This window comes from Euprymna scolopes, chromosome 21 (genome assembly GCF_053919585.1).
Source record: "Euprymna scolopes isolate OS-2025 chromosome 21, ASM5391958v1, whole genome shotgun sequence".
Classification (NCBI taxonomy): Eukaryota; Metazoa; Mollusca; class Cephalopoda; order Sepiida; family Sepiolidae; genus Euprymna; species Euprymna scolopes.
Window position 1 is genome coordinate 40000952 of NC_136502.1, and position 26865 is coordinate 40027816.

General features: G+C 34.1%; 1 protein-coding gene across 27 annotated transcripts in view; it reads right to left on the reverse strand.

The window, feature by feature from the left end:
• Positions 1-26865, reverse strand: part of LOC145242141 (protein hu-li tai shao-like) — a 271491-nt gene that overhangs the window by 213427 nt on the left and 31199 nt on the right. For 16 of the 27 annotated variants that reach the window (XM_080105113.1, XM_080105104.1, XM_080105102.1 and 13 more), the window contains exon 2: positions 13746-13772. The exons of the other annotated variants lie outside the window; for them this stretch is intronic. The gene's annotated coding sequence lies outside the window, so the exon portion shown is untranslated. The remainder of the gene's footprint in view (positions 1-13745; positions 13773-26865) is intronic. 27 annotated transcript variants of the gene reach the window in all.

Genomic DNA, 26865 nt, shown 5'->3' on the forward strand with positions numbered 1-26865 from the left:
TTGATGGATTTTTTTCAAACAACTAGCTTTTTGTTTTTATCTGAAAAAAAAAAAAAAAAAAAAAAAAAAAAAAACATTTGCCCCGTGACCTGTCGGGTAACAACCATTATTTGTTTGGTGTCGATTGCATTAAAAAAATTCATAAACTATGATATATATCTGTTAAAAAATTTTTTACCGCATAACTAAAAAAAAAATATAGAAGTAAAGCAACATATTTTGCTATCTAATTTACATGCATGTTAATGGTGTGTACAAACACACAATGTAAATTAGGTAAAAAAAAAAAAAAAAGAAAAAGAGAATCATTCTCTCTAAATGCTTACAGAGGCCTTGATACTAAAGAGTAGTTAAATTAACAGAGGATGAGAGAAATACATAGACAGTTAAGAGATGAGTGACTTGTTTAGTTAATTATACATTACAGCTATTTTTTTATGGAAATCGCTCCATACAAGGTATGAAACCACTTGATATAAGGAGTTAAAACATTTTTTGTTTTAATGCAAGGTCAAAAACTAGCCAACAATAAATTTTAGATGGCTAGATTCGAACAACAAAAAAAAAAAAACAGCAATTCTTTACCCTTTGTCAGAAAATATTGCTAATAGAATGTAAGGGTGAAAGGACAAAATAAGGGAAGTGAGAGTTACGAAGTTACTGAAATCATACTCAAGGTCTACTTTCTACTTTTCTTAATTATAATTAGGACAAATAGAACAGAATATTTTTACAAACATAACTCAATCCCAGAATTAAAACTGCAGCATAAATTTTGTGTTATTAAAGTACACAAAAAAAAAAAAGAAGAAAGCGCTGATCAATTTATATTTTGTAAAATAATAGATAACCAAGTTGACAAAAAAAAAAAAAACGTTAAACATTTTCTAGTGCTAAGAAAATCGTTGAAATGCGCGCGGGGCGGGGGATTATTAATAGTAACAAAACAATGCAACAAGAATTGTTACTGGTTTTATGAAAAGAAAAAAGAATTTTGTTTTGGATGAAAAATAGGATCAATGCAGAAGTTTTCATATTTTGTGTTGCATAGTCATATGCAAATCTGTACACTTGAATAAAAATAAATGCAGACCCCGGCATAAGCAAGTAGTCGACTGCTACCTGGAGAGTGTAACTAAATAACTTCACTGAACACTTTCTAACAATATGTCGGCAGTGATGAAATCCATAACCACGTGGGACAAACCTGGATCAGATGTTATGCAACGTTGGTGAAGATGAAGAAATTAAGAGACAAAGAAAACTAATGAGAGGACAAGATCAGAGTTATTTCTTGCTAGAATGGATGGTGAAGCTGCATAGAAGATATTGAGAAGGACATGGTAAAGAGAACTAAGACTCAAAATGATAAAAAAAAAAAAAAAAAATTAAAAAAATATATTTAAAAAATATACAAAAAACAACTAGCTGTTGAGAAAACCAAATTCATGTAGTCTAGACAAGACCAAATGCCTCTATAATACAACATGCCCACAGACTAAAGAATGCATCAAATACTATGGATTTGAAAAACTGGTAATATATATATATATATATATATATATATATATATATATATATATATATATATATATATATGAAAGATGAAATAAGTAATGCAGGAGACATTACACAAACATAAAATACTTGAAAGAGAACATGAATTTAGAAATAAGAAAGGATAGAATTTTTAGCTAAAATTGAGGAGTTGAATTAAAATGATTTCAATAAAATACAACCAAATCAAATGCAAATATTGTGGTAGCGAACACGAAAATGTGATGATTTTCTTTGCTTTTAGTCACCTACGAATTATTACAATTTGCTAAATCCTGTCACCTACAAGAAAATGTAACACTTCCATGGTTTAAAATATAACCGAGTATTAAGGGTACCAATTGTACATAACAATGAAGAAAATGAAGGGTTAGGAGCTTTTAAGTGTGGAGATTGTTTTGCATGTTGGACACTCGATTTTAAGTCTAAAAAATAACATCTTTGTAATTAGACTTTTCTTTTATAGATAGCATTCATTTGCTTATGAGTGTTGCCAAGGCCGCTGGAAAAATGGTGGGATCCTTCTATCGATCCAGTAGATATCTCACTGCTGATGCAATTCTCTATCTATATAAGAGCCACGTACGTCCAAGGATGGAGGACTGTTGCCACATCTGGGCAGGAGCTGCTAGAAAGGATTTATCCTGCCTTGATAGAGTTCAAATAGACTTCATAGCCTAGTAGGAGATATTCTTTTCTCTTCTCTGCAACCTCTTTCTCACAAAAGAGATGTTATGAGTTTGTCTTTGCTTTATCGTTATTTTCATGGCAAGTGCTCGACTGAGCTTTAATCTATGGTTCCCTCTTGCCAAACTTTCACAAGAAGCACTCGTCTAGCAGAAAACACTATCAATAATTTCCCCCACTCTTTATCTGTGCCTAAACCTAAACGTAGATTCCATGAACAAAGTTTCTTTCTTAGAACTGCACACCTGTGTAACTGTCTTTCGTTTTCCTTCTTTCCAGCTGACTACTATATGGTTGTCTTCAAGTCCAACGTAAACAAGTTTTTGATGAGCCATTCCACTTAAGTTAACAAATTTAACGAATTTCCATTACTATCGATTACTATATTGTCCAATTGACTACTGTACACTCTTTAACCCTTATCCTCGAGTGGCCTCTGGACCTTGATAAGTAGCGATGCCTTTGTAAAAAAAAAATTTTTTTAAATACATTTTAATAAAGACAAATTAAGGAAGACAGAGTCAAATTTTTGACAGCTGAGAGAGAACACCGAAGCTGAGATTAGTCACTGATCATTGCAGTGGCATCGAAGAGGAATTATGTTAATTGCCTTACAAGATTACAGAAAAGAATAAAAATAAATGCCCAGCATCGAAGAAAAGATGTTCAAACTACAATAAGATAAATGGCCTGTAATTTCTTGTACATGCACTTGAGTTAGCATTAATCAGATTCGGGTGGAGTCAGCTTCCTTCGTGGCATGTACCACATCTCGAACCATTGCTGACATGGGCAAGGTCACAGGATATATTGTTGCTGTACAGCATTCACCTTAAGCAGGTTTGAATCAGCTTCCTCTGAAGGAAGGAATATTAAATTCACAGGGGGTCCCTAATCACTCGTATAAGGATATGGCTAGTCATTTGTGATTTCATTGCTGAACACTTGTAAGTGAGAAATTGTTGAATTTGCTGCAAAAAAAAAAAAAAAGTTTTGTTGGGATTTATTTGTTTAATAGAAGAGATCAAAATTCTACCCTGGGTTTTAGTCACATTAGACTTGAAGACAACCATGTTGTAGTCAACTGTGAAACAGTATAGTCACACATGTTCATTTGATATGAAGCAGACAAATCATACAATTACAAAATAACAGAAATGGTGGAATGAACAGACTGCTCAAAAATAATTACATTCACCAAGATTAGAAAAAGAAACTTGAATGGCATATTCTTTCATATGTAAGTCATCACAGAAAGTGATGTTGGTGTAATACTGTGAAATATCCGATTCACAAATGTGTAAAACAAAATTGTGACAGAGTAAAATCAAATTCAACAGAATGATAATTAAAATAAATGGGCATTCAAAACACAGTGCTTTATAATAATTACCCTCACAGTATTAGTACATTAAGACCATGGTCTATGATGAGTTCACATGTTAAAAGGTGGACATTGCAAAACTCAAAGAGAGGTAAAAAATAAGAGAATTGTTGAAGCAGTTGTTTCAAAGAATACTATCATGATTTGGAATCTGGAAGGTTGCTGGTTTATATCTTATGTAGTGGCCAAATGACAAAAAAAAAAAAAAAAAAAAAAAAAAAAAAAAAAAAAAAAAAGGATACACCTAGAGATATAAAAATAAACTTGTTGCGATAATAGGAAATGAGTTTCACTGATTGTAGTCATAAAAAGCTGTGATGGTGATATAAAAATATGAGAATTACTAGATCCGAGTGAATCACCAAATTTACTCAGACTTGTTTCCATTACCAGCAATTGAAATTGAGCCACGAACTAACAATAATGAAGTACTTTGCAAAAATAGGTTTTATATCAGCAACCAGATTGAAATCAACGATAAATTCAAGGAAATTGTCCTGATAAGTTTACAAAAGTAGATTTGGCTGCCGTCTGGCATATTATTCAAAATGCAATTTAAAAAGTTTTTATAAGTCAAAATAAAAAATTTGTAAAATATCAGAATTAAATTGTGATCATTGGTTAGTTAAGCACATAGCAGAAGTGTCCATACAAAGAAAAATATAACATAAGCTATAACTACCATTCTTAGTCTTGAGACGTTCACCTTTGATATACTTTTACATTACATGCACGCACACACGAACACACACACACACACACACACACATAGAAAGAACAGATTGACAAAAGGGAGAGAATAGCAGGCAAAAGAAAATGGATGGATAAATGAAAGAGAATAACTAAACAAATGAGAAGTGGAGAGACACGGCAGACGAGGAGGGGGAGAGACACGGCAGACGAGGAGGGGGAGAGACACGGCAGACGAGGAGGGGGAGAGACACGGCAGACGAGGAGGGGGAGAGACACGGCAGACGAGGAGGGGAGAGACACGGCAGACGAGAGGGGGAGAGACCCGACAAACGAGAACGGGAGAGACACGGCAGACGAGGAGGGGGAGAGACACGGCAGACGAGGAGGGGAGAGACACGGCAGACGAGAGGGGGAGAGACCCGACAAACGAGAACGGGAGAGACCCGACAAACGAGAACAGGAGAGACCCAACAAACGAGAACGGGGGAGACTCGACAAATGAGAACGAGAGAGACCCGACAAACGAGAACGGGAGAGAGTGAAAAACAAAGGGTAGAGAATGGAAGAAAGTTAAACAGGGAAGAGAACAAGAAAACACACTGAAAGATCAGACAATTCTTGGAATAAGCTCATATGTTAGTCATTAATAATCGCCCGAATCAACATAGCATAGGTTTTTCACACCATATGGAAGTTTTTAACAAAACAAAAAAAAAAAAAAGACAAATACCACCACCTGATTATGTAGACAACCTACTTGAAAGCATTAAATTTTCAGGCTCCAAGGTTTTGCCACAAAACAACGGATACAGGTGCTTTGAAACAGTAAAAGTGTTGTGGATTCAATCCCTGGATCAGGATAAATTTAGAGTCAGGCAAACTCGAAACCCATCAAACAATTTAGAATCAGACTCTGAATATTTCATGAAACATAGACACGTACTAGGTCAATTATACAATATGGAATTGCATACTTCATTATATGGTAAGAAGGAATATACAAGAATCGCATTCACATTCATTGTATTATTGTCATGTCACTTGCAACACATATCCTCAACCATCACCAGTCAGGTATCATTATCATACATCATCGCACTGCATACACTCCCTTCAAAAATCTCTTTACCAAGTGCCTTTGTTGGTTCAGTCATGTCCTACCACAACACCTAGGTGACTTCATCTTTGAAGTCATTGACTCAGCACTAGTTGGAAGAAACATGGTAATCAGCTCAAAATCTGGCTCATGACAGTGAAGCAGAATGTTGAACTGATTCTGGGCCCTCACCTTTACAGGGCCCATTTCTAGAAGTGAAAATGGTTTGCACTCATAACGGAAGCAGCCTTGGATTACCATGCCTGGTCAGCCAGTGTTTGGGAACTTGTTGGAAAGAGCCGGCCCAACCGACTCAGGGTGAATGTCATAACCATGGTCATGACACTGCATACACATACCTAATAGACTTTTTCCTTGATTGATAATGGTAATGCTCTGCTGATTAGTAATGGCAGAATTCTTCAAATAGTCACTTAACCAGAGAAATGGTTTCCATTGTAAATATTCAGTGCGTTCTCTCTATTCCAAGCCATCTTCCAACCATAGAGAATAACTTCTAAGATGACTATGCCATCATTTGTGGGTGTAGATGAAGTCACAAGGTTTTCAACAAAGAGAAACATCAACAAACTTTTATGTATGATTTCTTTCCACTTCTTTTAAGCATGAGATATGAATAACAGACAGTATTTATCCTCTTGCACTAAAGCAATAGAATCACAAAGCAATGCACATTCAAAACAAAACTTTTGTTTGGTTGAGAAAAGGTTATACAGGAGTTTTGTAAGATCAGTGTTCAAACTATTGAAAGTCAATACACAAATACAATGATGGTTCGCACAAGATTCAAAAAAGGGAGAGAAAGAATAGGAGAGATCAATTTGAAAGAACAGGGAGGGGGGATGACAAAAAAATTTTTTAAATTAGCAAGAACAATGACTAAGTATAAAATGGATATATGCCTGATGGCAACTTCTCACTAGACCAAGCAACTATTATACTAAAACTGAGTTAATCAACATTTGTTGCCTTAACGTTTTTTCATATATATATATATATATATATATATATATATATATATATATATATATATACATATATATATATATATATAATATAAAGCTGAACGTCTGTGTATGTGTGTGTCTGGTCACAAATAGGCTCCTATATGGTTGACTATTATAGAAAACTGATTACATATAATGATAGATGTATCGAGACACAAGAATGGGTATATTTGATCTGGCATAATGATGATTCATTAAAATTGTGGGGTCTGCGGTCGTGCCTGGTCCACAAAGTATGGAAATAAAAAATTTAAAAATTGAAAAAAAAAAAAAAAAAACGTTTACAAGTGTTTTTGATGTAGATTTACATAATAATACTTTGATAAGTATATTTTAACTTAAATAGGGATGGTATAATAAAATTGTGGGGTCTGTGTTCACGCCTGGCCTCCATAGAATGGAAATAGGCACAAACTTTAATAAAGACTTTTCATATCTATCTGCGTAAGTATACTTTGATAATTATGTTTCAGTGTGAACAGGTATGGTATAATAAATTATGGGGTTTATCTATTTTATTTTTACTTTCATCATATTTTGCTTTGGTTTTGATACCCCCAAATTCGAAGCTATATCTTTACAACCCTTCCTTTTCATAACCTATCATCTATATATATAAAAGTGAAAATGTATGTATGTATGTTCGCTTTTTGTGTATGTCCAAGAAAGGCTTTTTTCAGAGAAGCGGTCGGACTGCAACTTCTTAAAACTTTTTATATCACATAGAAATCATAATATCTCCGAGTTAACAACGGAGCTCACCATCTATTTAATTTGCTCGACTTCAGGAAGATAAATATTCAACATTTGTTGCTCGCCGCATGTGGATTAGTCTTTTTCCTATAATAAAAGCGACACTAATTCTGGCAGTATTTTCTGTCTATCGCTGGAAATGTCCGAAAGCAATCAGATTTGATCAATGTGGAAATATTTTCCTTATATCAAACAATTGCTATTCAAATTGGACATGGGGAGCTGCCCTCCCCCCACCAACATCTTGGGGAAACAAAAATAAAAAAAAGCTTTCCACAGTAAATGAAATACTATCCCGCAGTCAAAGTTGACCTCATTAAGTCATTAAAACGTGCACCTGCCAAATCCAAGTAATTAAATAAATTCAAACTTGTTTCCGTTAGTATCTCACGGTGGGTCAATGGTTAAAGTCGCACACTTTTTTTTTCACACTTTAATTTCCAACTTCGCCTCAAGGGTTCGGGTTCGGGTTCGATCCTCATACTCACCTACCAAAACTTTTTTTTTTATTTTAACCCCCGCCCCCCGAGTTTTGATTTACCCAAAACCACACACACCTCCAAACATCCGGGCAACGCCGGGTACCCTTCGCTAGTCTATATATATAAAAGCGAAAATGTGTGTTTGTATGTATGTGGGTGTGTGTGTGTGTTTGTATGTCTCGCAAAAACTTTCCACACGGATCACGGATTTTCGCCAGATCGGTATCATTTTAAACTTCCAACCTTCGCCCGACAAATATCGAAAAATTGGCCAAAAACGTTAATTTTTTCACCCTGAAATCATCACTTTTCTACAAGGAGAGGGAGGGGGGATCAGCAAAAACCCTCCTCTCATGACGAGTTCGGTTCTACGCATACGCAAATGACGTCGTAACCTGATTTAGTTTAAAGATTTAAAAAAGCAACACAATTTCGGCGACGTCGTCTTAGCTCAGTTGCTTAGAGCGTGGCCGCATTATCTAAAGGTTTTGGGTTCGAATCGTGGTGAGAGATGTCTTCTTTTTTTTTCAATTTTTAATATTTTAATATTAAAGCAGGGTTATTTAAGCCATTTTTCACGTAACGTTTGTTTTTTCTGTTTCGCGTTTGCATTACGTTAGTTTTTTTACTTCGCTTATTCTTAGGTTTTCATTAACACCCTCCCCCACACCTGCCCGACCACACACACCCAAAAACACCCGGGCAACGCCGGATACCCCCTGAAGCCATTTTTCACGTTTTTTTTTTTGGGGGGGGGGGGTATTTTTCAGATTTAAAAAAAAGTTTTAATGTTCGTTTTTCTGTTTTCTTTTTTTGTTTTTCCGATTTTTACATTTATCATCGTTTGTTTGCCTTACATTAGTTTGTTTTTGTGTTTTTTTTTAAATATTTACTTCGCTTATTCTTATGTTTTGATTAACACTCCCCACCCCACCCAAGCACACACACACACCTCCAAACACCCGGGCAACGCCGGGTACCCCCTCGCTAGTACTTTCATAAATCAGAGTCCGTTTTCTGTAGGCTATTTCTCAACGACAGGTACTTTTGCTAGTATATATATCACAAAATACATGGTAAAATATTACTTGGTTTGGAAATAAAAAATGTTTTTTAAAAATCCATTTTAATTGTTTTAATTAGCTGTAATTTGCCATTTAGTAACTAAGTCACTCATCTCTTACTAAATTTCAGTCTATTACTCTCAATCTATTTTGTTCGACTCCTAACCACCTCTACTCTTATTTTATAAAATACCTATCCATCCTCACTTTTCTCTAATTAAAAGTTATAATCCATTATAAACAACAGGCCATAAGACTACTGTTCTCATCTTTAAATGTTATTCTAACAACGTTTCAGTCGATGTAACCGCCGGCTTTCTTCAAGTGATTCTTGTCAAACTCATTGTGTATTATATGCTGTCGGCTCTCCTGTATTAACATGTACCCTGTCTCTTTATATATGAGACCTGTCTCTATCTCATAATATGTCTATCTTCACAACATGAACACACAAGTACAATTAAAATACAAACAACAAATATATAAGTCGTCATCTTAATAAGACAATACATAACAAAAGTATCAATACTCATCTAAAAAAAAAAAAAATCTGAAATACTGTGCACATCTGTCACAACCGATGTGAGCTCGACAAAGTTGATTGAGAGCAGGAGGGGGAGGGTAATATTATAAGAAAGTATTTCCTCAAATAGGATTAAAATAAAAAGCCAGGAATATCAGCTTTTAAGTAATATGTTCATGATGCCAAATGAACTTTCAAGAATGCTAAACATTTAGGGAAATTATGAATAAAATGAAGAGAAGGCGAAAAGATTGCACGATAAACAAAAATATTTACAATGAGAAACAGTCTGAAAACACAGACTAAAAAATAAAACAGCAAACTATTATTCTTGACAAAGTGTTGAATGAATTATGAATTGCGACTTACATAATTTGCTGTATGCTTATTATTCTCAATGGAAATTTGTGGTCAAAAGTTTATGATGGTTATGTAGAAAAACCAAACATTAAAAGAAATGGTTATTTGTTTTATTGCATAATTACAGCATTCGTGTTCCTGCTTTGACAGAGTACAAAATAGACTTTGTGGTTTGGTGGGGGATGCCCTTTTCTCTTCCCTGCAGCCTCTCTCCCACAGAAGAGACGTTGCAAGCCTGCCTTTGTTTTATCATTATTTCCATGGAAAGTGCTCGTCTGAGCTCCAATCTCTCGTCCCCCCTTGCCAATCTTTCACCCGTCTGGCTGAAACTACTGTCAATAATTTTCCCCACTCTTTATCTGTGCCTAAATCAAAACATAGATTCCATGAGCAGAGCTTCTTTCTCAGAAGTGCACGATTGTGGAACTCTCTTCCGTTCGCCTGTTTCCCACCTGACTACAACTTGGATGTCTTCAAATCCAACATAAACAAATTCCTGACAAACCGCCCCCTTAAGTAAGACACTATCTAACCACCCAATACTAATGATTACTACAATACTATCTCATTGATTACTGTACACGCAATAACCCTTATCCCTGAGTGGCCTCTGTGCCTTGATAAGTGATGACCCCCATGTAAAAAGAAAAAAAAAAATACTGTATTTGCTAAACATTGCCTTATGAGCCAGTCCAGTATGATTACATTGACACATTGGTTCTCATTAGATCCCAAAGTTAAGCAACACTGAGCCTAGTTAGTACAATATGAATGACCATTTGAGAGTACCAAGTACTGTATATAAGAGGACAGTGACAACTCGTTACCAAACAAAACAGCAAAAACTAACATTGCTATCTCTTCTGACTGAGATATACATGCGACTGGAGACTCCTTTGGAGGAAGCCAGATCAACACTTGCTGAGTGAATGCTGCACCAGGTACATGTAAGGTACCTAATGTCTCTTAGGTTATATTGTTTGTCTTTTATTGGCCAGCCACAGTATGTCCATGATAACAAACAATGGGGAGAAATTCTATATATTGACTAAAAATTATCACTTGAAAGTGAAGGAGCACTCCTCAAAATAGTCATTTAATTTTCAAAGGTTAAATTTTCAGAGAGATTCTTTATTTGGGTAAATTTGTCAAAATCACTTTAGATCGGTTAAAAATCATTACCTGATAGTGGTTGAATACTTATTAAAATTGTCATTTAATTCTCACAATCATTAATCTATGCATGTTTATATAAAGTTATATGCATAAATATTTTGTGAAAAATTTATATTTCACAAGCAAAGATACCCGTGCTTTGCGCAGGACTTTGCTGTATGCTCGGGTAACAGTTTCACTAACATTCTTGCAGTAAGTGAATGTTGTAAGACCAACTATTGCTTAAGGTGTTTTAAATTTATTTTAACTGCCTCCTAAAGGGACTGAAATCCAACTATAAACTTTAAAGCAAATAGATTATATCCAAGTTGATACTTAAATTGTTACACATGAAAATTGAAACAATTACAAAGAATCACAATGGTTAACATTTGTTTAGTATCACAAACACATTTTTATCAAAGATAAATTGCAAATCCTAACTTGGTGTGTACCATCCCTAGGTAGGGGAAGAATGAAGAGCTGCACCTAATATGATCTTAACTTTCGACCATGACCTTGAAAAAAAATGGTGTGCAATATCTCTAGGTCAGAAACCATTATCATGTCAAGTTTGATCATGATCATGGATCAGTGGTGGAGAGTGTATATATATATATATATATATATATATATATATATATATATATATATATATATATACATACATACATACATACATACTTACATAGGCTATGAATAATCTGAAATTCTTAAGATTTTCACATAGCTAGAGTACTTTTATTGCTTGGAATTTTTTTTTTTTGTCTATGCTGAAAAAATGTTTTAAATATAAAATGGTGCATGTTTTGTGTTGTACATCGATCGAAACTGTCATCAATTATTGATTTTATTGTATTTTCTCTGAAAAATTGCCCTTAATTTTTTAAGGTATAATTTCCAGATGCAATATTCAAACTTAATCATAAAATCCATAATAAATGTGAACCTAAATTTTGGAAAAATGATAACTTTTAGATCATGGCAATCATCTGATGACATCAAGAATCACTTTTTTTTTAATCTCTGTTGTCAAGTTGATCTTTTTCCGAGTAGCAAGTATATTCCTGAAGATGTTTCAACTTTAATCAGATGCTATTTAACTTGAATATTAGTGCTCCATTTCCCTAAATAGAGTTGCTTCTGGATCTGAACTATCTTCAGAGGGGAATCTGTCTCCCCCAGATCTTATATGCTGCTCTAGTGCTTACAATTCTGGCAACAAACTTCAAATCTCTAAGTTTGAATTTAATTTGAAAAAATAGTTAAGCGAACCAAGTAGCCACCTACTTTTCCATTGGTGTTCTAGCTGACCATGAATTCACCTCCTTCTCCATCATTTCAGATATACTCTTGCATCTAGAATCTATCTTTATTTTGAGCATATATTACTTAGCAAGGAATGCGCAGCAGAATAACCTGCAAGATTTTCAGAATTAGATTCTATGGGAAATCATTGTCAAGTCAGAAATAACAAAAGAAAACTCAACAATAAAAAACCCTGGGAACAGAAATAATTTAATGTTGAAAATAAACAAGATTAATAAACAGTTATTTAAAGTTTTAAACATAAGAACACACTTTTTTATGACTTTTCACTTTTTTTGTATCATCAGATTTCCTTACTGATGGACTTTTTTTCTTTTTTTTTTTTTTACAAGGGAAACACAGTCAATCCCAACAACTATTATACCAGATGCACATCCTATCCATTTTGTTGTTTCTTATTTTAAATGTTGAAAGGCGTTATTCTTTTACAGTAAAATTTAAGTTATTTATCTGCGATTATTTTTTCAAATTAAATTCAAAGATTTATTCCTCCCAGAAAGTTAAGGATTGAATATGCATTAAAGCAGTTGAAGTTAAAAACAGAATAAAAATTTCTGAAAATCACTAAAATAAATCCACTGCTCACAAAATTAATACAACTACAATGAATACTGTGATTCTATAGAATATGTTAGTATGTATAGGAAAGACTGTGGTTATAATTCATGTTTAGTAATTTAACCTAATCAAAATTCATCATGTTTTACATTCATCATTTATAGCATAATACTTTAAAATCATTTCTCAAAGGTAAGCTTTATTTTTACTTTTTCAATTGTTGTTGTTGTTATTGCAACAATCTTCACTCTGGTTGGGTTAAGCTTTGCGCAGGACTTTGCTGTATGTTCGGGTAACAGTTTCACTAACATTCTTGCAGTAAGTGAATGTTGAAAGATCAACTAGTGCTTAAGGTGTTTTAAATTTATTTTAACTGCCTCCTAAAGGGACTGAACTATAAACTTTAAAGCAAATAGATTATATCCAAGTTGATACTTAAATTGTTACACATGAAAATTGAAACAATTACAAAGAATCACAATGGTTAACATTTGTTAACATTCATCATTTATAGCATAATACTTTAAGCTGATTTCTCAAAGGTAAGCTTTATTTTTACTTTTTCAATTGTTGTTGTTATTATTGCAACAATCTTCACTTTGGTTGGGTTGAGCCATCTTTTTTTCTGGTCTACAACATATCCCATGCAAAGGCGGCCTATGCACAACAATTCTAAGCACAGTCGCACAAGTTCCAGTTGCATAAGCATTAATTAGCAACTAAGTAGATATGATGATTATAACTTTTCAAATCAAAAGGGAAATCCACTTTTTAATGTAGGCTTGACATTCAGAAAAGATTAGAATGTTTATGAGGAATTAGAAGAATCAAGTGAAATGCCATAAACTTGCAGAGATAAGCAACTGATAAGCGGAGGAGACATCCATTGCAGATTCAGTTCCTGGTTATAGAGAGCCTCTAATCAAGCAAAAGAGAAGTTTCTATAAAAGCAAACAACGTTATGTATTGTCAAAAAACGGTGAAGGATGAATAACAAGCGTTCCATTTTTTTTTTTGAAGAAGAAGAAGACAAACGACAAGTGTTAAGAAAAGTGTGTCAAATAATTACAGCTTACCTAATTGACCAGAAAATAATCTACCACCTGAAAAAAAAAAAAATATATATATATTAATAAACTACAAAAAAAAAAAATTATTGTGAGAAAAGAGAGGAAATAAGCATGAATAAGCATAAAAGGATATACATCACTTGACCTGGATTTATAATATCAAAGGAACATTTAGTTGGGGAGTTGACCAAGAGTTTTTTTTTTTTTTTTTTTTTTTTTTTTTTTTTTACACACAAAAAAATTTTGCGATAAAAAAAAAAAAACAAACATTTTTCTCTTTCTTTTTTTTCTACGTTATCATGTAGGCGAAAATTGCTTTCGACATGGCTGTTTCTCTTAACAGCACTGTAGTAATAAATATGAGCACCGCTGCCATTTTGCTGCAGTCTAAATCCATTTGTGAATGTTTGAAAGAATAGTTATTTATTCTTTCTTTTAATAAAAAGGAAAGTTTTACATGTGAGATTAATTTGGGGCTGTCCAATGCTGTAACATTTTCCCATGTTGATAAAAATGGGAGTGTGTTACCGAAGAAGAACAATCTACTGGAGATGAGTCAGCTATTAATGGCAAGAAACAGATAAATAAAGCCAAATGGAGAAAAAAGTATCCTATGACAATTTCATTACAATATCTTAGTATAAAATCGATACCAACCTGCGCCCCCCCCCTCCCACACCTAACAGGAAATGACCACTTTGGAATGTAAGTGTATACATGTTGCATTAAATTGGCCTTTCTCTTTGTGCAATCAGGGAGATATTGCTTGGGAGGAACAGCAGCTTGAAACTGAATCTATTATTTTACAAAAACAAATGAAAATTGAAAACTATTTCACTGCATCTCAGGCAACACTAGGGAGATATAGCTTGTACTCTTTAAAAATATTACAGGGGATTGTTTTTGTTTTGTTTGTTTTTTTAAATAAGATGATCATGTATATTAAATTAGTGTTATGGTTAGCTTAATATTTATGAATTTTAGCATTCTGGAGCAACATTTGAATTTCAAACATTAAAAGATGATTCAGTTATTGTTTAACAAATAATATGCAAAGGCATTTCATGTTCGTACATACATTATCACCTTCTTTCACCTTTTCACTTGCATGTATAAAAGAGGCAAGGTAAACAACAAAATAATCTGACTTAAACCATTTAAAAATGAATTGTTCCAAAATCAAATAATGCCATCCCATTGACTAAAAGGCTAAAATTTTAAATAATTTTTTTTTAAAAATTAGACTTCTTTTATTAATTTGAAGAATATTTAGTTGGCAATTATTTTTTATATGGTAACTAGCCTGGGTGCCCAGCGTCGCCCAGGTGTTCGAAGGTGTATGTTAAGCAAAAAAAGTGGTAGTAGGCAGGCAGACTCGAACCCGTACCACGAAGGAGGAAAAGAACGTGAAAAAAAAAAAAAAAACTGACTTATTTGCTGTTGCGACCATCGCCAAACCAGAAGTGATGTAGGTTTAAATTAAGGGTAGACAATCGAAAAGAAGGGATGACTTTCGTAAATATTGGCGAAAAAAGCGACTCCTCCCTGTAGAAAAGTGCCCAGTTGAGGGTGAAGGAATTAATGTTTTTAGCCAATTTTTCGATATTTGTCATCCGAAGGGTCGATCTTCAAAATGATATGGATCTTGTGAAAATCTGTTGCCTCTGTCGAAAGTTTTAGGCAGACATAAATACATACATACATACATGCATATGATGATTGCAACGTCTTGCCAGACGAATGCCACTTCCTCGGGCACTTAAAGTCCATGAGCCCAAATGCCTGAGAGAGTATCTATACAAAGATGATGTTACAGAGTCTTAGCTTTGTACGACATCTAAATCTCTCTCTCGGTTCAAAATGTTGAGATCTAGCAACAAGCAAGAGCAAGATAGCCAGCTTAAACTGCAGACCAGCTTAATGCAGGTACTGGTCTCCCGCTTTATGGGTTTTTTTAAAATCAGAGATTTGCTTGTCCTAGAAAGGTTGCCTTCACCACGGCTTACGAAGCCCTCTCCACCCCAACACATATATACATACATACAAATATACACGGTGCTAGTTGGCCGTTGACCCCAAAAAAGGGTTCATTCGCCCTTTGAAAGGTCTTGTTTTTAATCCTTCAGGGAAACTAGCCGCCCTCCTCACGAAACAAGTCTGTTGGGGAAACCAGTTTAGTCGCCGGTGACCAGACCATGAGGCAGGTAGTACTGGGTTACATGGTACTAGTAGCATATGACATGACCTGACACATACATGCATGCATACATACAGGTGATAATCATAGCTAAGATAGAATAGTTATGGTTTTAAAAAGAATTAGATAGGTACAATTTCAAATAAATAATAAATATAGACGAGATATATTTGCTTTATTTATGTAAAAAACATTTATCTGACAATGACAATTACTTTTACGGAAGAAGAAAAGATCATTTTTTTTTTCTTAATAATACTGACCTTGGCAGACATTTATTTTTAACTAGCAGGGGTACCCGGTGTTGCCCGAGTGTTTGTTCCCAGGACGAGGGGGGGGGGAGTTTTAAAAAATGTTATAGTAGGTAAGTAGGAAGGATCAAACCCGGAGTCATGAGTAAAAGTAGGAAAATAAAGTGTGAAAAAAAACAAAAACAAAAACATCTGCAACGTTAACAGTTCGGCCACCAAGAAAAGTCCATTCCAGTTATTTAGGAAAAAAAAAAAAAAAAACAACTACGGTAGGTCGGCGCGAACGTGAAAATATAATGTGAATTGTCCAGCACGCTAACCACTACGCCACAGAGCACTGCAGCTTAGTTTAGTGATTTTAAATAACTTAACATGAAAGAACTACGAAGCCAAACCGGTGTTCTCTTCTCAACTGTTCCTTGTGAACGATCCCCAAACGGTGTTAAGTGGTGGCAGGGGGAGGAGGAATTTATTAGAGAGAAAATATTTTACCACTTCCATTGATCTTAACCGATTTTGGCCGTGACTTCTCAGCAGAAAAAGTATAGAAATCTAAGATTATCGAGGAATTTGAGAAATAATAAGCCTATAACACACCTCAGATATTGTTCTGCCGTTTGTGCATATTATATTTGCATGAAATATCTTAATTTTTAATCCTATTAAGGTCAAAATCCGACGGGAAAAAATGAGTTCATTTTATTTATATAGAGACAAGTATCTATATATTAATATGACAGCGTGTGTGTTATTTTCTGTGTCACACGTACATCCGGGTCGTTTGATTGTATGTACTTCTATTTCTTCTAATAGATAATTTTATCAAGAATTCTTCATAAGTTTTGGTTTTGATTATAACTGATGGCACTTAAGTCATCTATTTTTTTTTTATAAATAATTTTATCAAGAATTCTTCATAAGTTGAAGCTGAAGGAAGTAAAGTTTATGTATATATATATATATATATATATATATATATATATAAAGAGTTATAATGGGGAACTTATTAAATGTGCCAAAAGTTCCCCATTAGAACTCTTTATTTTTCGACACAATATTATTTTGTACTGCTATCGATTTTCGCCTGATGAGATGATAGCCGAAAGAGCTCTCGAGAAACTTCCGCTTATTATTTTCAAAACTATATATAAATTCTGTACCTCTAAACATTTATTTATATTATATATATATATATATATATATATATATATATATATATATATATATATATATATATAGAGAGAGAGAGAGAGAGAGAGAGAGAGATAAGTTTGGGATTTGGTTTTGATTCAAGCTGAGGAACCCAAGTCATATAGATATATTTTTTTTATTTTTGAAATAGCAACTTTATAATATACGAAAACCGATAGAACATTAACTCTATAATAATATATATGAAATCTGCAAGAATTAAAATATCATATTTAAGCGTATTTTATGAGTTGGCTACACCGGGCGTCCTTGCTAGCGTGAATAAACACTTTTGCAGTTTTAACAAAATAGCTACATTAATATCAGAGTGTATCCATTATCGCTGAATATTTACAGAATGCCAACATCAGTATATTACATATGAATCAATCTCCTGTGGAATTTGTACAGATCCTGCTAGTTATTATTATTATTATTAACAGCAAATTATACAAATTGACGTAGAAGTCATGTGGAAATTCTACAGACTTACTATATAAAAAAAGAACCAATAAACATTGATGGTATGCACCCCATCGAGAGACGGATATTCTTCTAGTTCTTTATCAGTTTCATTCTCATTAAAGTAGTTAATGAACATAATTCATATGGTACTATTAAACAAATATTTCAATTAAACACGATTCATATCCATTTTTATAAATGTTATACATTAAACAATGCCACTTATTTTTATGCAAACTACAAACCATGAAAGCAACAAAGATTATGGAATGTTCATTATGTCATAAATTGTCAGACAATTATGGTATTAATTAATTTTAAGTAAGACGAGAATATAAAATGGATAAATAATGGTCTCAGTGATTGGCATGTAATGAATGGCTTTTAGAAATTAGAAATCTATTCCCATAATAACCTATTTCTGGACAGGTCTTTAGTCATCCTTCTTTTATAAACTTATACCAAGCTGCGACCTCTCTCATTAGACTGTCAGAGGTCGACCTCAGATAGTTAAAATATTCTTGGAAACTCTCACATGTCACTGAATCCTCATAAGACTCAAAGTTCATAACTCAGGCAATTCTGAGTGAAATTAGGCAAATGTTTGTGAATGTTTTGCTGGGAGAAACCAAAGATTGAAGCTCAGTTGAGCATTTGCCATGAAAATAACGATAGAGTAGAGATAGACTGACAATATCTCTTCTGTGAGAAAGTAGTTGCAAGGAGGAAAAAAGGAGGTCACCTACTAGGTTTTGAAGCTGGTTTTGAAAGCTCTCCCCAGTGTGACAACAGTACTCCATTTTAAGACATTTGACTCTTGTACAGGTAGAAGACTGCGTCACAAAGGAGAGCAGTAAAATGACACAACCATTTTTCCAGCAACATTGGTAACAAATTTGATGGAAGTCTTTCATTTCAGGTCAGGAGTGAAGGTCAGTTCCAAAAGCTTATTGGAGCAGAGTGCCTCTTTGAAATGAGAGCCATTCACTTCGATTGGGGCCAAGTGGAGATCAGACCGTTTATAATGAAAAAAATAGAAGATTGGTTTTGAATGCATTAAAATTAACCAACTACCTTTTGCGCCATTTCACCAAGTGCTCAAAAGTTGGAGGAGAGAGATGCAGGGGATCTTGGTTATTGCTAGCCTTTGAAATGTTGCCGTAGATGGTAGTGTCATTTGCGTATGTCAACTAATGATCTTGGAGTATGATTTGAGAGATCATTAATGAAGATCAGAAACAGAGTTGATCCCAAGATGGATTGTTGAGGCATGCCAGCATTAATACTTTGAGTTTCAGACTTTTGCTCATCAACGACTACTTGTAAGAGAAAGGATTTGACGGCTAAGAGGACATTTCCAGATATACCGTATTTAGCCATTTGATAGAGTTTGGTATATGTCAAAAGCTATTGCTTAAGAGAAAAAATCCCTGTCGATAGACTGACTGATCCTATGTGAAATTACTGTCAGTACATCAGCTGTATATATACGGCATAAACAGGTGGACACACCGGTTCTCACCAGATCACCGAAGTTAAGCAACATTCAGCCTGGCTAATATCAGATGAGCAACCATTTGGGAATTCTAGGCGCTGTATGTGCTCTCCGTTCATCTCGACATTGTTTCCAGTCCTCCTGTACCTCAACTTACCACTGGTATGCAAAAATGTTGACTCAGGAGAGGCGTGGTTAGAGACTGTGCAACTCTTGCCACACAAATTTCACACACAGGCACCCTTACAGTGGGTATCCATAGTCTGTCAAAACTGAAGGAAACCACATCAGCTGTAGATATCACACGATGGAAGCCATATTGCTTGTCACTGAGTAGGTTGGGTTTTTTTTTTTTGTTTTGAGATGGTTGACAACTTACCATTTATCACAGACTTGAGCAATTTACTCGTGATGCACAGAAGATTAATTAGTCTGTAATGAGATGCAGAAGACTGGTCTCAAGTATTTTTAAATACTAGGCAGACCAACAAAGTTTTCCAAGGTATTCAGACACATTTCTCCTTTAACAAGGATTTGAACAGCTTTAGAAGAATGGGAGCTAGTTCCGGTTCCTTTAATATTAATTCACCATCACTTCTGATATTTGCTGTCCATTAATCATAATTTTGAATCGTCTATTCAAAATTAGAATGGTAAACAGAGTGATTATAAGGAGAGTACTCGCCCTGAAAATGCTATTGCTGGAATTCACAATCCTTTCTGCAACAAATAAATTTCAGTTTATGCAAAACTTGTCCACATTTCAGTGATGAATATCCAACATCATTGATACAACAGGTAAAATTGTTACTAACTGATGTTTTCCTCTCTTGGTTCCATCCTGTTTTTAGCTGTATTCTGGAACTGAAGAGAGCAATAAATTTAGAGATTGTTTTGATAGACATTATCTCTGTGATAACCCAAAATAAAATTGAGGGGGGAGAGGTAAAGCCCAGCAAATGTGAAGCTGATTCAGAATCACTCCTTTTCTTAACCATGCACATCTTTGAATAGTGATATGCTAAAACCTGTTGGAATATACAAGACTGAAACTTGGATGAATCATGAAGTTTATTTGTAACAAACATGGTTGGATTGCAGAAAAGATGGTGTTTTTTTTTTGTTTTTTTGTTTTTTGTTTTTTTTGGGGGGGTCACCCTGTACAAATAAACATTCCACAAATTGGAAGGGACATTTTATTTTAAATAATTGGTTAAACAACTGATTAGTCACTCAAAAGGATTGCTAATCTGTTAAGGGGAGAGGTCATTTTAAACTCTGCTTAATTACTTCCGTAGATACAAAGCTTCATTTGAAATTTGGTTTATTTTCTTCTAAACGTTTAGGATGCACAAGTAAAAAAACTATAGAAGGAGAAACATTCAAATAAAACAAAATGAATTAACATTTAATAATTAGACATTGAAAACCTAATCAGTATATAAGTAATCATTTAGAACTATCAGACATTGTATGTAAAAATAAAGTCCTGGTGGCCTTGCAAAATGAGGCATGTTTGTCAATATAACTAATAGTCCCAGGGGCATTCATTGTGATTTATGCTGACCAGTGATGACAGATTTTATTTCAGATAAAACTCAGGAATTAAATAAAAAATATATAAATCTACTTACGCAAAACAAGTTTATGTGCAAAGTTTGACAGAAAAATTTAAGTTTAGTCGATTTTTTTTTTTTTTTTTTTTTAACAAGAAAAATATAAAAGAAATTTCCAATTAAAGGAAAAAAGTGACAAGTGTAAATAATTTTCAAACACGTCAACATTTCACTATGGACGACTTATGTGCATGTCCGCATAAATTATAATAAAATATTTTTAAGTTCTCCAATTGTCATTTATGCTTAAGAAATTCTATAACAATTTTAAAAAGGAATAAATTAGCACTAGACACTTGAGAGATAGGTGGAAAGGGAGAGAGAGAGAGAAAAAGAGAGATGTATACAGATAGGTCTGTACAGAGTCACCCTTAATAAATTCTATAACAATCTTAAAAGGGAAAAAATTAAAAACAAAAAGAGATAGGCATATACACAGCGAGACACTCACCCCTTAAGTGCATGATATCATAAAAAAACCTAGACACCTTAAGAGCATGTGGACCTGATTTCATCCCGGCTGTACGATTAAAAAAATGCTCCGCTTGAAGTTGCTCCAGTTCTCTCCAAATTTTTAAACAAATGCCTTAACGAATCTTGTTTTCCTGACTGCTGGAAAACCGCTTCTGTGGTGCTAGTTTACAAGAACTCTGGCAAAAGAACTGGCCCATTAAATTATTGCCCCATCAGCCTCCTCCGTCTTTTCGACAAAATATTTGAGTCCATAATTAATCAAGCTCTAGTTCAGTTGCTAAACTTCTGTCCAACCAACAATATGGATTTAGGCATGTCCGTTCTGCTGCAGATATCCTAACTGTAATCTCCAAACGTATATACCATGCACTGGATAAAGCAGGGAAAGGTTTTGACAGAGTATGGCACAATGGTCTTCTCAGGAAAATCGGATCATATGGTATTACTGGACGAATACTTAACATAATTAAATCCTTAAATAAGAAAAGAGACCAGATTGTCCTCAAAGCTTGTGCATCAAAACAATGGTATAAATGCGGGTGTACCTCAGATGTTTATTATTCCTGATATTCATAAACGAATATGGGTATATTTGTTGACGACACCATGCTCTATAATAGGCATGAGCGGAAAACAAATGAACACATATCCACAGCAGTGGCGGAGACCCTAGAGGAAGACCTGTCTGTAGTGGAATGGGGACAAAAATGGATGGTAACATTTAATGCTTCTTTCCTTTAATAATTACAAGAAATCTTCTCAACCACTAATAGCTATGACTAATGATACATTTCCTGAAAGTACTTCGTTCAAACTCCTCAGCTTCACTCACAGGAATACGAGTTGGTACAGATACATCAAGGGCAATGCAGCAGCTGCTGCAAGGAAGGTGGGCTCTCTCTACCATACTAGAAAGTTACTTATGCCTGAAAGTAGCCTTACCTCTACAAAGCTACCATTCACCCATGTATGGGGTATTGTTGCCACATTTGGGCTGGTGCATCTTCTAATAGTCTCACTCCTGGACAGGGTTCAAAAGAGAGTTGCCAACCTAATAGGTCCCGCACTGTCAGCTAGGTTTCAATCTCTGTCCCATCGACAAAATGTTTCATCCCTCTGCCTATTTTATAAGTATTTTAATGGTAGATGCTCCGACGAACTACAAGCCCTTGTACTTCCTTAATGTAAGTACCCCTGACAAACCAGACAGGCAGCAAAATGCCACCCTACAGAGTAGAGATCCCCAGATGCCAGAGGTCTACTAGTTTCTTCCCTAGAGCTGCTAAACTTTGGAATTCCCTTCCGGGTTCCTGCTTCCCCGACTGTACTGACATGCAGAAGTTCAAGTGTGATGTAAAAATTCATCTTGCTGCTCAACTCCCTACATAGTGTCCCTGCAATTTATGTCTCAGATAGTAACTCTCTACATCAAAGTGGCAGTGTGCCTTGTTTGGGGTGAAAAAAAAAAAAAAAATTAAAGAAAAAAAAGACAACGAAAGAGAGAGAAAGACACACACACAGATAGATGTATATAGAAAGTCACTTATGTTTCTAGAAATTCTATAACAATCTTAACAGGCAAAAGATTAGAAACAATGAGATAGGTGTGTGTCTGTGTCTAATATATATATATATATATATACATATATAAATATATATAAAGTGAAAGTGCGTGTGTGTACATTTTCCTACCAAATAAATCTGTCAATTTTCAGTCTAGAGACTCGAGATTTGACATAAGGAGTATTGAGATTTGGGAAAATCTTTTTAATTGGTTTTCAGCCAGAAATTTGGTTGTCAAGGGATCAAAGTTCAATGATTTTAGCTTTAAAGACTCTACCAAACTCCTCTACCAATTTTGGGTCTAAACATTTGAAATTTTAAATGTAGGTTACTTGGACATGGATGAAACTTTTTAATTTGATTTGAGCCCAAAAAAATAAATATTAAGAGGTCAAGATTGGGGTTCAAATTAAAAAATTTGACCTCTGCGGTCTCAACCAATTTCTGGTTTAAACATTTTAAATTTTACATAAAGTGTATTCAGAGATAGGGCAAGCTTTTTAATCGGTTTGGGTAAAAAATTTGAGCTGCCAAGGTTGGTTGGTTGGTTGGTTGTTTTACGGCATATCAACCCTTTTCGGGTTATTTAATGCCGAATCCAAAGATTTTGAAAAAATTTTTAATAGAATATATTTGTTGTTTTCAAGTCTGTTTCTTTCTAACCCATAGTTGGAACCCTAACAGGTACTACCACTCTAGGTCAGAGTGGACCTGGGAGCAATGGTAATTAAAGGGTGGCTCTACACTCCCCAAAGCCCACAAGCTGGGACCTCACCACTGGATATAGTTTAAGGTCATATCAAGGACCCCCATTGAGTGACTTTTACCCTCTGCAGGGGGGCAGTCGGTGTATTCTAATGCCCCACCGACAGGGCCGAGCTGCCAAGGGGTTAAAGTTCAAAAGATTTGAGCTTTGTGGTGTCTAGCAAACTACTCAGCTAATTTTGGGTCTAAGCATCTGAAATTTATACATAACGGGTATTCAGACATGCGGCAAGTATTTTCATCAGTTTTGGGGCAAAAATTTGGCTGCCAAAAGGTCAAAGTTGAAAGAGTTGACCTTTGCAGATTCTACCAAATTTCTCCGCTAATTTTGGGTCTAAACACTTGAAATTTTAGATGCAGGTAACTTGGACATGAGTAAAACTTTGTATTTTTATTTGATACCAAAATAATAAATGTTAGGGAGTCAAAATTGGGGTCAAAGTTAAAAAAAATTTACCTCTGCGATCTTTACGAAATTACTCAGACAAATTTTGGTCTCAACTTTTGAAATCTTACATAAAGTGTATTCATATGTAGAGCAAGTTATGACCAGTACATAGGGCCTGAGCAAAGACAGGCTGAACTGCTAGTATATATATATATATAACCAATGGGAAAAAAAAAAGGTAAAATAATTAACCAATGAAGAAAAAAAAAATTAACTTGATAAATCGTTCAAAACTAGTTAGATTAATTTATCCCTGACAATGAATCCTGAAGGATTGGAAATTACTCGGACTTATGATAAATATGATGATTACATCAGCCAGTTCCCGCCAAAAGTAAAGATTGTTATTCAGAAGTTGGAAGGGATCGAAAATAGAATTAATAGACAAAAAACGTCTATTTTATTTAATGAAATATACGAGAGAAAAAAATGCTGCTTATATATACAAAAGAGAGAGAGAGAGAGAGAGAGAGAGAGAGAGAGAGAGAGAGAGAGAAAACAAACAAACAAACAGAAAGAAAGATATTCAGCTGAATATGTTTGTATGTATAACATTTAAGAGTTTAGCAATTTAGGGTGATTAAAGGCAATCAAATATGAGGCAACAAACTTTGTTGCTTGAAGGAAACAAGTTGATAAATGGCACCGCTTTAGAAAAGGCCATGGCAAACATTTGTGGCCTGAGAAAATTAAGAGAATTTACAGAATTCAAACACGTTATTTCAGTTGAATAGTATCTCTGTAGGATTTTACATAAACTAAAAGGGCAAAGTGAATGAGGTAATATAAAGTCAGCAAACTGGGACAGACTATTGAGAATGGTATGTGGAAGGCGCAAGAATCTGCCTGTGTTAAGTAAGAGCTGAAGAGTCAGAGCAAATGCATTGCTTGAAGAGGTGATGATCTATTATATAAAGGAAAGTCATATTTCTGTTTCTTGCTGCAACTCAGAAACTATAAGAGATACTTACAAACGTTAATAGAGTCACCATGACCCACAGTTGGTACAGTCAAAACAAAATATTCTAATATTGAATCGGTTGGAGTCACCAGATCAAATTGGTGAAAAAAAAACAAAAAAAAAAACACATTCATTGCAACCGGTAAATGTTTATAACTAAGCCAAACAATCGACTTATAAGGAGTTTCTTTTTGCATTTAACAGTTACCAGTGTGTGCATAAATGAGTGAAAGAAGCTATCTTTCCTATTCTCTTTCCTTTTCACTACTTTTTTCTCAACCAGGATCCCGGACAACTTCAGATAGCCCTGTTAGTTACTAATTTAATTCTTTCACCACTATAACTGCTTTTTATTTAAATGAATATATGTGAAAGTTTTTCAAACGGCTCATTGTTATTTAAATCAATACAGCAATCTTTTGAAATACTATATATCTATCTATCAATTTTATAAATGCAACTGTGTGTGTGTTTGTGTGTGTGTGCCTGTGCCTGTGTGTGTGCATGCATGCATGCACGTGTGAGTTCGATAGACTCCGAAATGGCTGAACAAATTTTCTTTAAAATTTCAAAACTTTAGTATATAAGTCTGTGAGTGATCTTAGTTAAGTTTTTTCAGAATACCTCCAATAATTACTGATAATCAAAACCGTTATTTTAATTTATCTATCAGCGGTAAATTAATTTTTTCCATGTCGTCGCCATCGCTTACCAACAATGATAGAACAATAAGCCGTGAAAATTCTACTGTGGGTAAGTTGATAGCGTGCTTTTTTTTGTTTGCTTTTTTTTGCATGACGTGATCTGTAGGTTCAAACCCCGCACATAAATTTCTTAATGTTTTTTTTTTCCGTTAACTGGAAAAAAGTTTATATAAAATAATTTTATAAAAGAAACAGTAGATTCTCAACACTGCAATGTAGAATAACATATTTTGGACTAAGTTAATGCATGGAGGCATGTGAAGGTGATTTCACTGATTTCAATGACAATAAAAATTGATCATCATTCGGTACTTGTACAGTTTAATCAAGACATTAAAAAATGAAAATATCGAAAAAAGTTTAAATTGTATGTATCCGTTATAGAACGAAGTTATCTGGAAAAAAATTTCACTTAATTTCATCAAGTAGTTTTTTTTTACAGCAGAAAAACATGTTTTTATGAGAGCGCTATGAAGGCGGCCATCTTGGATTTATAAAAGAATTTTGTTTGAATCTTAGAAATACCAAAGAGAGATAACTCCAGTTAAAGCGCTGACACCCCTACCCATCTTTAATACTAGCTAAATCGAACATTTTGCTCGGTATCATAACAAATTGTTTTTTCGCTGTAAAAAAAAAAAAAAAAAAAAAAAAAACTATTTGCTTAATATCTTTAAATATCTATTTGAAGAAAAAATATATCGTTTTGGCTTTCTAAAAAACTTAAATATTCACTTAACATTACTTTAAAAAAGTGCCATCTTATTTTTTTTTACAACAGTTTAAATGACTTTCTATTCAATTTAAATGACTCACAATACTTCAAAATTTGGAAGGTTCACAAAATAATTCATTTATTTTCAACTATTAACAACAGATTAAATTGGCCAATTTGTTTATGAATAAATGGAAATGCATTATAGTGAATTTAATTTCATAATAAAATTATTTAAATAGGATTTTTTTAAATGCTTACTTTCAGTAATTTACACTATA